We start from the raw sequence: 16,275 nt of genomic DNA, 5'->3' as shown, positions 1-16,275 counted from the left end.
GTGGATGTCCATGAGCTTACAACAATAACATGGTCAGCGTTTCATTTTAGAAGGATGATTATGATTCCAAGAGGGAGAACAAGTTGAAAAGGTGACACAGGAAACAGGTATAGGAGACAAGACCACTGCCATTATCCAGCTAAGGAAGGATGTGGGCCTGGGCTAAGGGTGATGATGGGGTGGAAGGTTAGGTTTTCCAGATAGGAAGTGACTGATCACCCTTAGCAGGTGCAAGACAGAGAGAAGAAACAATAATGCCTCCTACCTTAGAAATCTTAATGCAACCACAGTGAACCCCAGAAAAATAATCAAAGTGGATTTAGGCAGAGCATCCCACAAGAGGAAAATTATTCCTCTCAGGTAGCCTGAGGAAGCCTCCATACTAGGCACCTGCGGAATACGCATCAATTGTGTTTGTGCTAATCCCAGGGATCTTGGAAAGCAGCATGGATTACTGGTGTCCTGTTAGGTCAGAGAGGCCTCCTGTATGTCTTTCCTTCTTCTTTCTTTCCCCTCAGCCCCACCTTTCATTGTATTCCTAGGAGACAACTGCTTTCCTTCTCTCACCTTCTTCCCCCTTCCTGTGCTGCCCCAGGCTGACTGACAAGGGAGCCTTCAACCATCATGCACATGAAGCCGAAATTTAAGCCCCTGCACAACGCTTACCCAAGCTCCTCCAAAAAACTTGTCCTTGCATGTTCGTAGTAGACAATACGCTGTTTGTTTTGGCTAACACACACACACACACACACACCAAAAAATGCTGATGGAACCAAGCACGCAACACTATATGACAGGTTTATTGCCCAAAGTTTTAAGGTCAGTATGAAGCTGGGCTGGAGAGGACAAGGAGAAAGAAAAAAATTGGTTTTCTTTATCATTTTAGGAGAGGGCTCATTATTTGGGTATTTTTATATACCTGACATTCCCGTGGTCACAACAGAGCAGTTATTAGGGGAGGAAATGCCACAAATGGAAAAATAAAATTCATCAGTATATGGAATCGTGTTGCTTGCCATGAACGTCTCAAGGTAACTTCTTTCATGCAATCTCTTATGAGTAAAACTATGTTGATTTTCTAAATGTATTTTTTTTTATCTAGTCCATTCCTATGTAGTTCAAGAAAGTGATGACTATTAGACAATAATTTGGAATCTTACTGACACTATAGCCTGGTCAGTATTTTTTAAAGGGTTCCACTGTGACACATTGCTGAAACTTGTTAACCTGCCTGTATTTCATTTCTCTGCTGATTTTACTGACTCTGGGTTGGCTGTAAGATATTAACAAGCAAAATTTTTCCAAAAATTAGCTTATCTTATGAGACTCGAAAAACCAGTCTATTGATGGAAAGGCCTATCAGAATTTATTAAAAGTTTAGGTTTATAGGGTTTTTTAAAGAAAGGAATATGCTTTTATTATCACTTCCAGCCTATTGCTGGAAGTAGGCTGGTAAAAAGATATTGTCTAACAGGAAGCCTCAGGGAGCCCTATCAGATACCAACAGGTGACACTCACATGTCCCCAGCACTGAGTTCATGTTACAGCATTCTCTCCTCTGGTCTTTTCAGTAACCCTGTGGTGTAGGTACTGTGATTATTGCTCCATGCAGGTAAAGAAACTGAGGCACAGACAGTTGAAGTTACACAAGTTCACACAGCAAAGACATGGAGGAGCTGGGATCCATGCTCAGTGTTGGAAAGCTGGAGTTCTGGCTTTTTAACGATTTTGCTGCACAATGCCCAGAAAGACACCAGAAGCTGTAAACTGCACGTCCCTTGGGAAGGGTTCATGACATTGGTACCACAAGCCTATTTTAGGCTATACTGCCTGCTCCTTGACCCTAAGGTTTTTAAAATACAGGTGGGGGATGGGGGAGAAACGCTCCCAAAGAAAGCAACCAAGGCAATTACATGCTAAACACATAATCACATCAACTCTATGTGAATAAATCAAATCCTTGCTTCTAGGCTTTCTGTCACTGTTTTTGTCTTAAGTTCTACAATTTGTTCTCTCAATCTGCTGAGCACTGCTCTTTCTTATCGAGAAGACAAACTTCTGCCCAGTACCCAGTCAAGTGATCACAAGAAGCAGATTAATGGCGGTCTCTGAAGAAGTGAGAGCATCTGTTTTTAGAAGTCAACCCAGAGGTATCTTGGTTGGAAAGAAAGATACAAACTGTAAAAAGAAAACTGCTGGGGTTATCAGATCCATTTAGTGTGTCACTGTCAGCTTTTTAAAAAATAAAAAAGATATGATACAAAGTGAAAATTGTTTCATGAACTTTTAATTTCCATTACGAATTGCACATTAAAATGTGTATACCGGGTTATATTGTAAAAATGTATTCTTTTGTATAACTTGTGGTCAATAACATTTGAAAGACATTGTTCTTAAAAAGCAAATCATTGCCCCCAAGTTGGGACATCTCTGGTCTTTTTATCCCAGTGGGGTTCTTCACCTTGTGAGTCTGTGTAAATCACACCAAATAGAAAATGTACGGAACACCTGCAGTAATAGGGGTCAGCGGAGCTACAGGAGGCCCCCTAGAGACTGTGATAGACTCTTTATGATGCCACCTTTTCTAATAAAGACTTGAGTCTAGAAAGTTCTGAAGTCCTGAAAGATATTTATTCAAGAACATGAATGTGGGATAAAAGGTGTCAGGCAAGTCAAGCCTTGTGAGTGCCTCTGAATCTGGTTTGCTGTTGACATTCATATTATCAACACTGATGCGGCTGCCCCCCCGATGGGCCATAACCTGGTGCACAGGGATCCGCACACTAATGTTTCTCACCATCAGCTCCCAGGTACCCCCCTAGCCAACAGCTGCTTTGGCCCAAGACTTCTCATCTGCTGAACCAATCAAAGTCCATCACAGCAGCTCCTCCGATGCTTCCTCCACCTCCACAGTATTTTTTCCCCACCAAGTTGGGTTCCTTCTTCCAAATTCTTCCCAAACTCCACATCTTCACCAAACCTTCCTTGAGCAGCCCAGCCTCATGCCAATCCCTGCCTCATCATCCTTCCATCATGTCTTTCTCATCCTCACAGCCTCCACATATCCCCACAGTCAGTGCTCATGGGATGTTTGTGCCTGTGTTTGCCCATCCAGCTGTTTGCATCTTTGTGCCTCCCTGCACCTTTCTGGGCTTGGACCACATGCCCAGGGTACGGTCAGGCCCTACCAGGGAAAGGAGCACAACTGGCATGTGTTCACAACCCCTAAAGGCTGCACACCATTTGGCAGGTGCTCAGATGCAGCCTGGCTACTCCTAATGTGCCTGGCTACTCCCATCTGCCAAGAAGGTAGATATTCTAGAGAGATATTCAGAGAGATGAAAAATCCTTGGAAGATGGAGTCTGTGCTAAGCCAGGCTGTTTTGAGAAGCTAGTGTCTGCATCACATACATTCAGACTTAAAGTTCTTCTCTAGAGGTATTCTTTGACTTAAACCACATAGCTGCTTCTATTGCCTTGACAGCTAGGCTGAACCACCCACCTTAGCAGGTGCTTCTTTGCTGGCCCGTTGCTACCACCTATTGGCTCCTGGAGGAAACAAGAATGAGCCACATGTCTGAGGATAAGTGCTTCCGAGTTCCCAAAAGGCTTTCAGGGGCTGGAAAATGATCACATGAGAAGCCACCATGTAGGGAATCGATGCCTGCAGAATGCTTTTGCCATCTTGGCTCTGTCTTCCTGCCCCTCATCAAAGTTGTCTCAGGGAGTTCAAATATAGAACCAACATTTGTTTTAAAAACATAAAGGCAGGCAAGCCCTACCCAATAAAAATTAACATAGAGAGATGAACTACCCCACATTCAGAGAAAAACTACTATTCCAGGCCCACCTTCCCAAGCACCTTGCTTCTGCAGAATTTTTATCCATGAGGCATCTGTTAGGTTACCTGCCTTTGCCAGGGCCTAAAATCCCACCCCTTAGCAAAGCAAAAACGTCATCTAGATCTTTCTAAGATGAAAGACAATCCTGTCTCTTCACATAGTATCAGCATAAGGATGGCCACTGAAGCAGAATCTCACATGATAAACTAAGCTATCCTTGGAAAACACAAGTATTTCCCAAAGTGGAATGTAGACTGTGTCACAACCCACCAAAAGTGGAAATTTTTGCATTCAGATTTCCTGGCTATGAGCTCAGACCACCGCCACTACCAAACAAAATCTGGCTAGAATGGACTGCAGGGAGTGAAGTTGATGCTGATTTTCTCAGGAAGCCAGGGTTTAAAGTTGGGCTTTTCCTGGTTCCAATTCGTTGTCTGCCATTGCTCCAGGAAGAATATAGCTCAATTGTTCCTAATTTTGAAAAACATCAGAGCTGACCATTTGCCACAAGAAGTTAATTTTCAGTGAAAAGAGAGGCAAACTCTTTCAGTTATGTATTGCTGCATAAAAAACCACCTCAAAATGTAGCAGCTTGAAACAATTTATTATTAAACTAAAAAAAGTTATTAAAGCTACACCATGTCAGCTGTGGCCACACCTGTGTTCATCTGGGTGGGGCTAGAGCTTCCCAGACAGCCTCTGTCAGGTATCTGCACCTGCATGTGCTGCTGGGTGGCCTCTTCCTCCACATATTGACTCATCCCCCAGGGCCTCTTCCCATGGCATCACTCTACCAGGATAGCATGGATGTTCTTACAGTACAGCAGCCCACTTCCAGGAGGGCCAACACAGAAACTCCCAGATCTCTCAACCATTAGGCCTGAAATTGACACAGTGTCACTTCTGCTTCATTCTACTGATCAAAGCAAATCACAGGCTCGCCCAGATTCAGGGAGCAGGAAACAGATTCCACCTATCAACAGGAAGAATAAAATGATAAAAGCCTATGTGGAGGGGAGGACTGTAGGCACCATCTCTAAGACAAGCTAACACAGACCTTAACAGAAGAGAGAACAAGATAGGCCTCATTATTCCACTGTCCATATGGAGGATCAAAGTCTTTATCTGTACAATGGCATTAACAATGACTACTTGGAGCATTGTTCAGATTCAAGGAGATAATGACAGTTAATGCTAGGTACATGGCACATGCTTGTGGCTCTCCAAGTGTAGCCAATTCCCATGAAACGTTGGGCTCCACCAGGAGCCTGTGAAGACAAAACCTGAGAGGAGGTGCCATTTTGGAAGCATGCAGGGTTCAAGGCTGGCTCCAAACCACGCCCTGCTGTGAGTTTGCCAGGGAATGTTCATGCTTTGGTTGACTTTTCTCACCTTCGTTTTCTTCTCCGACCCATCTAAAAAGGCTCCAAATTTATTTCTTTTGAAATCAAAGATTCAGAGGAGACTAGTTTCTCACTTGCAATAAGGATGCTACCATACCGAAGGGCACCCCCAGACCAGCACACAGAGGCCAGTGAGGCCATGCACGCCGGACGTGGAGCCTGCTGGCCCTCTGACAAGCAGCTCCACTTTTATCCGTTTTAAGCATTAGGGTCATTCAATATAAAATCTGGTGTGTGGTTGGAATCCCTGGTTTATTACAAAGTGCCACCTTGGCTAGCAGAATGTTAGCAGACTGGAACACCAGATAGCCAAGTTTTGATGGGGACGAGAGAGATTTATACTTTAAGATAAGTGGGCAAAGAGAAGATGCATGATTGAGGGAAGAGGGCATGCATAAAATGAGCATCTTGGGAGGCAGCATTCAAGAGAGGAAGCAGAGTATGAGTATGTAACGGATGCGTACAAAAGAGCCTTAACAAAGGAGCAAATCCTGCCTTCGCAGCAACATGAAGGAACCTGGAGGACACCATGCTAAGTGAAATAAGCCAGATACAGAAGGAAAATTACTGCAAGATACCACTTTCATGAGGAATCTAAAATAATTAAACTCAGAAGCAAAGAGTAGAGTGATGGTTGCCAGGAGCTGAGGGGAGGGGAAAAGAGAAAGGTATTAGTCAAAGGGCACAAGGTTTTGGTTATAAAGGTGAGTAAGTCCTAAAGGGTTACTGTACATCAGAGTGTCCATAGCCAGCAATACTGTATTGTGTACTTAAAAATTCGTTAAGAGGATAGATCTTGTGTTATGTGTTCTTATCACAAAAACAAATAAATAAAAAGGGGACAAGGACAATTTGGGAGGTGATAGATATGGTTATGGCCTTGATTGTGGTGATGGTTTCACCTTGCATACTTATCTCCACACATACCAAGTTGCATGCATTAAATATGTACAACCTTGTACCCATGAAAATTAAAAATAAAAACTTTTAATAACATACATATATAGATTATTGTATGTTAATCATCCCTCAATAAAGTGTTGTTTGTTTGGGTTTTTTAAGAGAGAGATGAAGCAGAGTTGGAGAGTGCTGTGACCTCTGAGCCAGTCTCTGCCAGGCCTGCCACATCTCCCACCGGGAACTGTCCCTGTGCTTATTCTTGGCTTCCGGAATCACTGCATCAGGGCATTCTCCCTGGAAGTGCTGGGGAGTTACCCCTAGTGAGACACTCAGCCACAGACAGGCAGGAGTGGCGGTGAATACCGCAGCTTTCCGAGCCCGCCTTCTTATCTCTGGGGGTGGAGGAAGAATCCCCTAGTTTGTCCCCTTGGTCCTCACCTCTGCTACTTGTCCTCTTGACTACCGGTTTTAACCCATCCTAGCCACTCTTTCCATAGAGAGGGAGACAAAAATGAATGGAATTATGCAATGCCCTTGTAACTGTAAAGGGCAGAAACCAAACTTATATTAGCTCAGAGAAATAGGAGATTTATTGCTCACTTAACTAAAAATTCCAGCAGTCTTCTAGCTTCAGGCACCATGGGAGTCCGGAGCTCAAATGATGCCACCTCCATCTCTCAGTTCTGCTTTCTTAGGGGGGTTGTATCCTTAGAGGGCTGAGATTGATGCCTGCAGCGCCAGGATTAGTGGCCTCAGTGCAAGGAGGACTATTTTTCCTTGACAGTTCTAGTATAAGTCTAGGATGGAGTTCTCACGAATCTGGCCTGATGATGGGCCAACCCTAAATCTATCATGGTGTAGAGCAGTAAGGATGCTCTGGTTGGCCAACACCAACTTGCGTATGCACTGCAGGATTTAGGCAGCATTGGTTCCACGTAAAACACATAGAGGAAGGTGATTTTCTTTTTATTATTATTATTATACTTTAAGTTCTAGGGTACATGTGCACAATGTGCAGGTTTGCTACACAGGTATACATGTGCCATGTTGGTTTGCTGCACTCATCAGCTCATTATTTACATTAGATACATCTCGTAATGCTATCCCTCCCCCCTCCCCCCACACCTGTGTGTGATGTTCCACTCCCTGTGTCCATGTGTTCTCATTGTTCAACTCCCACTTATGAGTGAGAATATGCGGTGTTTGGTTTTCTGTCCTTGTGATATTTTGCTGAGAATGATGGTTTCCACCTTCATCCATGTCCCTGCAAAGGACATGAACTGATCCTTTTTTATAGTGGCATAGTATTCCATGGTGTATATGTGCCACCTTTTCTTTATCCAGTCTATTACTGATGGACATTTGGGTTAGTTCCAAGTCTTTGCTATTATGAATAGTGCCACAATAAACATACCTGTGCATGTGTCTTTATAGTAGCATGATTTATATTCCTTTGGGTATATACTTAGTAATGGGATTACTCGGTCAAATGGTATTTCTAGTTCTAGATCCTTGAGGAATCACCACATTGTCTTCCACAATGGTTGAACTAATTTACTCTCCCACTAACACTGTAAAAGTGTTCCTATTTCTCTACATCCCTTCTAGCATTTGTTGTTTCCTAACTTTTTAATGATTGCCATTCTAACTGGTGTGAGATGGTATTTCATTGTGGTTTTGATTTGCATTTCTCTGATGACCAGTGATGATGAGCATCTTTTCATATGCCTGTTGGCTGCATAAATGTCTTCTTTTGAGAAGTGTCTGTTCATATCCTTTGTCCACGTGTTGATGGGGTTGTTTCTTTCTTGTAAATTTGTTTAAGTTCTTGTAGATTCTGGATGTTAGCCCTTTGTCAGATAGATAGATTGCAAAAATTTTCTCCCATTCTGTAGGTTGCCTATTCACTCTGATAATAGTTTCTTTTGCTGTGCAGAAACTCTTTAGTTTAATTAGATCCCATTTGTCTATTTTGGCTTTTGTTTCCATTGTTTTTGGTGTTTTAGTCATGAAGTCTTTGCCTATGCCTATGTCCTGAATGGTATTGCCTAGGTTTTCTTCTAGAGTTTTTATGGTTTTAGGTCTTACATTTAAGTCTTTAGTCCATCTTGAGTTCATTTTTGTATAAGGTGTAAGGAAGGGATCCAGTTTCAGCTTTCTACATATGGCTAGCCAATTTTTCCAACACAATTTATTAAATAGGGAATCCTTTCCCCATTGCTTGTTTTTGTCAGGTTTGTCAAAGATCAGACGGTTGTAGATGTGTGGTGTTATTTCTGAGGCCTCTGTTCTGTTCCATTGGTCTATATATCTGTTTTGGTACCAGTACCATGTTGTTTTGGTTATGGTAGCCTTGTAATATTGTAATATTACAATATTAATGTAATGTATGGTAGCCTTGTAATACTGTTTGAAGTCAGGTATCGTGATGCCTCCAGCTTTGTTCTGAGGCAGCTTAGGATTGTCTCGATTATGCAGGCTCTTTTTTGGTTCCATATGAAATTTAAAGTAGTTTTTTCCAATTCTGTGAAGAAAGTCAGTGGTAGCTTGATAGGGATACCATTGAATCTATAAATTACTTTGGGCAATATGGCCATTTTCACGATATTGATTCTTCCTATCCATGAGCATGGAACGTTCTTCCATTTGTTTGTGCCTTCTTTTATTTCATTGAGCAGTGGTTTGTTGTTCTCCTTGAAGATGTCCTTCACATCACTTGTAAGTTGGATTCCTAAGTATTTTATTCTCTTTGTAGTAATTGTGAATGGGAGTTCACTCATGATTTGGCTCTCTGTGTGTTATTTGTGTATAGAAATGCTTGTAATATTTGCACATTTATTTTGTATCCTGGGACTTTGCTGAAATTGCTTATCAGCTTAAGGAGATTTTGGGCTGAGACGATGCGATTTTCTAAATATACAGTCATGTCATCTGCAAACAGGGACAATTTGACTTCCTCTTTTCCTAATTGAATACCCTTTATTTCTTTCTCTTGCTGATTGCCCTGGCCAGAACTGAGGAAGGTGATTTTCTAAAGGAAAGTCCAGGTACTGTCACCAGAACAAGAGGAAGATGGAGTTTGGTTGGGAAAAAACAACAGTTACCCACCTCAAGAACTAACAATGCTGAACATATATCATGGTTCTGCCACTTGCCAGGCTCTATTTATATGCTGTCATTAAATCCTCAAAGGTAGACATGATCCCCAGTGCCCCCATTTTATAGAGGAGAATACTAAGGTCAAGGAGGTGAAGCCACTTGCCCAGTGCTGCACCATTAGAAGGCATGATTCGACCCGTGTCCAGATTAGAAGTTATTTGCTTTTCTTCCTGGAGCTCCTGTCTCTACATTCTGTTGGATTTGGATATGACAAGCTGGCCCACAAGTCTAGCTTTGTAGTTTGGCGATCATGCACTTCTCTGTCTGTTGGTCAAAGCTGGCATCCAAGAGAAAGTAGCCTGAGAGGCTTCACTAGAGCCTCCAGCTTCACATCCCTATTTCCCAGAATTCAAGAGGCAGATTCCTGGATCTCCTAGCTCGTGACTGTGAGGACTTCCAATTCTTTTTTTTTTTTTTTGGGGGGGGGGGACAGAGTCTCGCTCTGTCACCCAGGCTGGAGTGCAGTGGCGCAATCTCAGCTCACTGCAACCTCCGCCTCCTTGGTTCCAGTGATTCTCCTGCCTCAGCCTCCCAAGTAGCTGGGATTAGAGGATGCGCCACCACATCCAGCCAACTTTTGTATTTTTAGCAGAGACAGCGTTTCACCATGTTGGCCAGGCTGGTCTCAAACTCCTGACCTCAGGTGATCTGCCCACCTCGGCCTCCCAAAGCGCTGAGACTATAGGCGTAAGCCACTGCACCCAGCAGGGATTTCTAATTCTCAGCCTCATTGCAGAAGAGAAGAGAGTCATTGCTTCCTCAATTTGACCTGCAGCTCAGTTTGTTTTTTACTTTTCTGGTATAATCTGGGCAACAACTCTGATACTTCATGCATGTCTGTTCTGTTGCACATATGAATGCCCTTGGCAGGCCTGTCTGTCATCCACCAATCTGAAGACACTGGGGAACAGTTCAGATCCCCTCAAGGCCCTTGCCTTCCCACTAACTATCTCCATTTTCAGAAGGGCAGCAAAGGAAGAAATTACGAGTAAGAAAGCCACCTCACGTCTTCAGCCAGGACCCAGCAAGAGCCCCTGAGAAGGGAAAGTTACTACCCAAAGCCCGAGTAGCTAGAGCAGCGCTTCTGAACCATTTTTTGAACACAGGACACTTCTGGTAAAGCCCTTGAATCCCTTCTCAAAATGCTTGTAAGCACATTAAGTAAAATACACAGGAGTACAAAGGAAACCACTTATACTGAACTACAGTTATCAAAATATCTTACAACAAATTTATGATATGCTAATATCTGTGACTATTAATTGGCACACTAAATAGCAGGATCTAGCTGTATGTCTAAACGTTAACATGATTTTGAAGTCATGATGAGTGTAAATAATGTTTTGAAATGCCTATAAAAATGTAATGTAATATGAAAATATCTATGGTTTCTATTGATGACAGTCACAGGTACTACTAACACTGCCACGAGTTGTTGTCCACAGAATTGAAGGAAATGCTAAGCTGTGCATCACTTTCCATGTTAATAAAGGTGCAATTATATTATTCTCTTGAATTCTACTCCCAGAATTTTGAGGGACTCTCAGCAGATCCCAGGCTAAGAACCAAGTGACATTCTAGAGTGTCTGACATTACAACATCCATGTATGGGTGTCTACAGCCATCCTCTTGGCAGCCCTGTGAGTGTTGTCATCCCCATTCTTCAGTTCAGGAAACTAAGGCTGGAAAAGGCTAAACCATGGGAAGGCACAGCAGTGAGTGGACCCGGCTCTGGAGCCCATGGCCTTCCTGTTTTCCTGCTTCTGTCTCAGCAGCCTCATCGTGGTGAAGCCAGTGTCTCATGCCTTGTCTCTAGGAAGAGGGGAGATGAAGTGGAAAGTCCACACCCCCAACGCCAGGAACAAAACAAGCAACCCTGCAGCCATTTCTGCTTCCCACTTCCCCACGAGCCGTTCTCAGTGATGGAGAGAAATGTGGCTATACATGTAAGCCCTTCAGAGGGGAAATAAATGTGTGAAAAATTCCACTCGACTAGGCCTGCAGTTAAACTGTGCCACCTCATGAGGAAACCCAAGCCTCCTGGGAGTTCACGCATTTGGGGCTGGTTAATATCAGCATGAGCAGTGTCCAGGGAGCACTGCTGAGGCCCTGCACACTTAGGAGGTGAAGAACTGCCTCTTGCCTGTGCAGGACATGAGGGCTCCTGAAGGCTGGGCCTTTGGAAATGAAGCATCAGGCTCAAGTCCTGCCGTCAGCCTCCCCATAGCCATTGAATGCAGGGAAGGGTAAAACTGCAGCCTCCTGGCCAAGGCCCAGCTCAGGAAATTGCTTTTTGCCTACTGGGACTCCACATGCATTTTCACTTTGCTGGCCTCTGTCCCAGCAGCCAGTGCAGTGAACATCTGCCAGCCATCGAGTCCACCTCACTGGCACCCAGGGCCTCCTCTCATATCTCAGCGATTCCTCATGGACGATAATCTCAGTCTGCATGGAACAGAGCAGACCTCTGGGTTGGGAAGGCCCACTGCAGAGATGAACTGGAAATAAAGACTTAACTCAGGGTGTAACAGGGATATCTACAGTTCCTGTCAGCTCTGTTGGAGTGTTAGGCTGACAACTCAGCTACCAGCCTTACCCAGCTTAGCTGAAATCTGTTCCAGAGGTGGACTATGCCATCCAGACTCAATTCCCCTGTGCAATAGCGTCCCCGGTGTTGAAGCAAATTGAGAGCAGATTTCATTCAGTTTGAAGCCTTTAAAGGGGCTTTGATTTTTTATTAATCTGAATCTCCTCATGAGGAAACAATCAGACAAATCCAAAATGAGGGACATTCCAAAAATAACAGCCTGGGGTTTTCAAAATTGTCAATGCCATGGGGGAAGAAAGGGCTGAGGAACTGTTCTAGAATAGAGGAGGCTAAAGAGATAAGTCAGCAAATGCAATGTGTGAACCTGGGCTGGATCCTGGAGCAAACACACAGGAAAACGGTTATTAAGGACACATACTGGGACAACTGGGGAAATTTGAATATACACCATATTAGATAACAGTGTTGTTCCAATGCAAAATTTCCTGATTTTGGTGTAGGCAAAGATCCTTGGTCTTAGAGCATCTGCAGATCAAAGGTTATGTGTGCATAACTGCATCTCAAATGGGTTCAGAAAAGATTAGAGAAAGAGAGAGAGAGAAAGAAAGGAAGAAAGATATAGATAGATAAATAGATAGATGATAGATAGATAGATAGATAGATAGATAGATAGATAGATAGATGATAGATAACTAAGCACAAATTGAGCAAAACGTTAATAATTGGTGAATCTAGATGAGGAGTAAATTTGTATCTGTTGTACTATTTTGCAACTTTCTATAGGTTTAAAAATTTTCAAAACAAAAATGTGGAAGGAAACTCTTTAGAAAAGGAAGAAGGAAAAATAAATTTTGTACTTCCATATAATGTAATGTAGAGGGTACCTTCCAGGGAAGGTAAGTGAATGGAATCAGGGAGATACATACAGTTAATTTCAACAGTTTTAGTAATGTACACTTTCTCAAGGTGGATGGTGGGTTCAATGTTTATTTTAATACAATGCTTCATCAATTCAAAATGAAATATATTAGAGTCTTTCATATGTATCAATTATTACGTAGAAATACATATTTTACCAAATAATTACCTTGCAAAAATGTTTTTATTAATATTTTTCTTTTTTCTTTCTTTTCTTTTTTTTTTTTTGGAAACAGGGTCTCACACTGTCACCCAGACTGGAGGGCAGTGAGCCATGATCATGCAGTGGCATAATCACAGCTCACTGCAGCCTTGACCTCCGGGATCAAGGAATCCTCCCACCTCTGCCTCCCAAGTAGCCGGGACCATAGGTGCATGCCATCATACTCAGCTAATTTTTAATTTTTCTGTAGAGATTGGGGTCTCACTACATTGTCCAAGCTGGTCTCAAACTCCTGGGCTCAAGCCATCCTCCCACCTTGGCCTCCCAAAATGTTGAGATTACAGGCATGATCCACCACACTCAGTCAATATTTCTTTATATTTTTTATTTATTTGTCTTCAGAGGTAGATCAATGAAAGTATTTTTTGAGGAGGTCCTGAAATTCCATGTGTCTGTTATTGGCCAAAAAAGCCCACCCCAGCTGGTAGAAGGATAGAAGGTCTTTATTTACAACAACAGAACTGCTTGGCTGTTGATGGCTTGTTGGTGCTTGTTGGTGCTTGTTGCCAAAGATTTCAGGACTGCCTTCTGTAGTGATCACCAGCTCCCTGCTTTGATGGTTGGTTCACTACTGGCAGGGAAGAAGAGCACTTCTTTTTGCCTTAGGGGTTTTTCCCTGACTCTTTCTTTCCCTACAGCCACCCCCACCCCAACACCACCCCAATGCCTAAAGTTGGTTAGGGGTGGCAGGCAAGTGCTGAAACCATGGGTGGAGAGGAGGATCCCCCAGCTGTGCGATTTCTCCCAACAAGTCGATGTTAATGGAAACAAAGCCTGGGGAGCCGCCAAACACAAAACCATGTAACAATGACCACACCAAGAGTACAAACCAGACGGAGCAGCCCCTGCCTAGACCTGTCCAGTGTCTTCCCAACACACCTCAAATGAACATCAGTCTCCTTGCTGTGACCTTTAAGGCCCAGAAGGGCTCCTATAAGCCTCTGTATCCTCATCTTCTACAACATCCTCTCCCTACCTTGTGCTCACAGTGTGGCGGCTGTGCTGGTTTTCTCTGCCCCTCATATGCACACACCTCAATACCCCTTGGGGATTTTGCATTTGCTCTTCTCATCTCCTGGGATGCTTTTCCCCACAATCCTCACATGGCTGATTCTTCTGGTTGTTCAGGTCTCAGTGCCAATATCACCTCCTCAGAAAGCCCCTTCCTGACCCCTTAGTGTGAGACAGCCCCATCTTACATGTACTCATTTATTTTTTGCACAATATTTTTTCTATACTTGTCTGGTTTATTTATTAACTTCTTTATTTTTCATTTCCCACCAGTGGGATATAATGGCTTGTTCATTACTGAAGCCCCAGCACCCAGCCAGTGACATCCTGAGGACCTCATTCACACATCCACTCACATGTGACTTAGGCAGTTATTCTCCCTGCCACCTTCAGTTTCTTGCTCCATAGAAAAAGTCCTAACACTTACAGCACCATATCAATGTGAAGAAGAGAATATACATCAAGGGCAGGTATCACCGTAGCTACCGTGCACCTGCTACTGGGTTGGCGCTTTATAAATGCTGGTTTCCTTCCTGTCTCTCAGCTCCTTACAAAGCAGTTTTGACCTATGCTGTACCATTTGCCCTTTGTCAAACCTTTTAGTTAAGCTGTGTTAAACCTTTTGCAGTAGCTAGGGAAGCGATTGTTACCCCTATTCCATAGACAAGGAAATGAAAACTCAGAGAGATAAAATTACACAGAATCACACAGTCAGGGATAACATGGGCTATTCTTGAATCCAGTCTTCCTTTTTCAAAATTTTGAACCCATGTTCCTTACACTCCCTCACAATACAATGTGGTTACTTAAGGACACACAAAGATAGAAATGAGACATGATGATGATGGGAAATATTCACCAGCTTTCCAGATGGTGGGAGAGAGAGACAGGGTTGTGTGGCCCTCCTTCGCACATGTTTGTAGAGCTTGCTCTTCTTACAGCCAGACCTTCCTTTCTCAGCTGTTGTGGCCCCTGGAGTCTGATTAGGAGAATGGACTTTTGTCCTAGAACCCTTTTATCTAGAGCCCTTGCTGGTCTGGACCGGGGAGAAGATCCCCGACACGTCATTACGAGCCCACATTTCTAAAAGAGCATCCAGAACAATCTCCGCATCTCCACACCTCAGCACCAGTGATGAGCTCAGACAGGTAAAGTTTCCCTACCCACCAGGAGACCAGGTTGCTGCCAGCTGTTCCCAGGTTAGAAATGACTGATTTCCTCATTGTCATTGTTCACTGAACAAAGCTGTGTTGCCTTGGTCTATCGGCACCGTTGCTTCCACACGGGTTATCTCTAATCTTTCTCTAAGAGCTGAAGATTTGCCTCATCTCCAAGACCAGAAAGCTTCTTCTTTTCCCAGCCATGGGAATGGACAGGATCCCCAACTCTGGCCTCAACCATCACGCACACCTGGGCATAACTTCTCCTGCTGATGTTACCAGAGTTTCGGTCTAGGTCCCATTGCTTGCAGCACAGAAAGCCAATCACTGAGATGAGTATTGCCAGGAAAGAAGGCTTTATTTCAGTGCTGCAGCTGAGGAAATGGGAAATCAATCTCAAATCCATCTCCTCAACTGACTTAAATTAGGGGTTTATATAGCAGGGAAGAAATGTAACCATGTGTGGGAAAATAGGTATTAGGGAGGGTAGGGGAGAAGAATTGGTCCACAGGAAGCAGGTGGCCGGTCAGGCAGTCATGACAGGTGGGGGTGGGGGGTCTGGCATCTCATTGTCCAGATGCAGTGATCTGATGAGTTTCAGGTCCTTGATACAATCTGGGAGGCCTGATTATAAGTTTCCTGAGGAAGAAACTCAGGTAAGACAAATGTAACTTTCTCAAGTTTTAAGACTGGGAGAGTCAATTTCTATGTTTATTCAAAAGAAACCATAAACATTAGTTATATGGGACAATTGGGCCAGTGTCAATGTGAGCAATTCCTGGCAAGCCAGAAGTAAGAGGGGAGCACAGGTGCAGGTAATTAAATGATGTGTATCAGGGACTCAGTTTTGCTGCTCTGACTCAAACACCAACTCTGTGCATAGCAAGCTCTACGGCAGTAACATCAGCTCACAATGATGCTGATGACATGTGTAACACTAGCCTTCACTCTGCACTTCAGCTGTGCCAGGAGTGATACACATATGCCCCTGTGCACACTCACCCAGATAAAATCGAGGCTAAGAGAGATTAAATGACTTTCCCAGAGTTGAAAGAACTTTTAAAACGTTTACTAGTTTCTATTTTTAGCAAAGTTACAAATACATACAGTT

General features: G+C 43.4%; 1 long non-coding RNA gene across 1 annotated transcript in view; it reads left to right on the top strand.

The window, feature by feature from the left end:
* The window catches only part of LOC130541040 (uncharacterized), a 92,525-nt gene that overhangs the window by 59,126 nt on the left and 17,124 nt on the right, over window positions 1-16,275 (top strand). The gene's annotated exons all lie outside the window — the stretch shown is intronic.

The sequence above is a fragment of the Pan paniscus genome, chromosome 21 (genome assembly GCF_029289425.2).
Source record: "Pan paniscus chromosome 21, NHGRI_mPanPan1-v2.0_pri, whole genome shotgun sequence".
Classification (NCBI taxonomy): domain Eukaryota; kingdom Metazoa; phylum Chordata; class Mammalia; order Primates; family Hominidae; genus Pan; species Pan paniscus.
The sequence above is the reverse complement of the archived record's forward strand: the minus strand, read 5'-3'. Positions and strand labels throughout refer to the sequence as shown.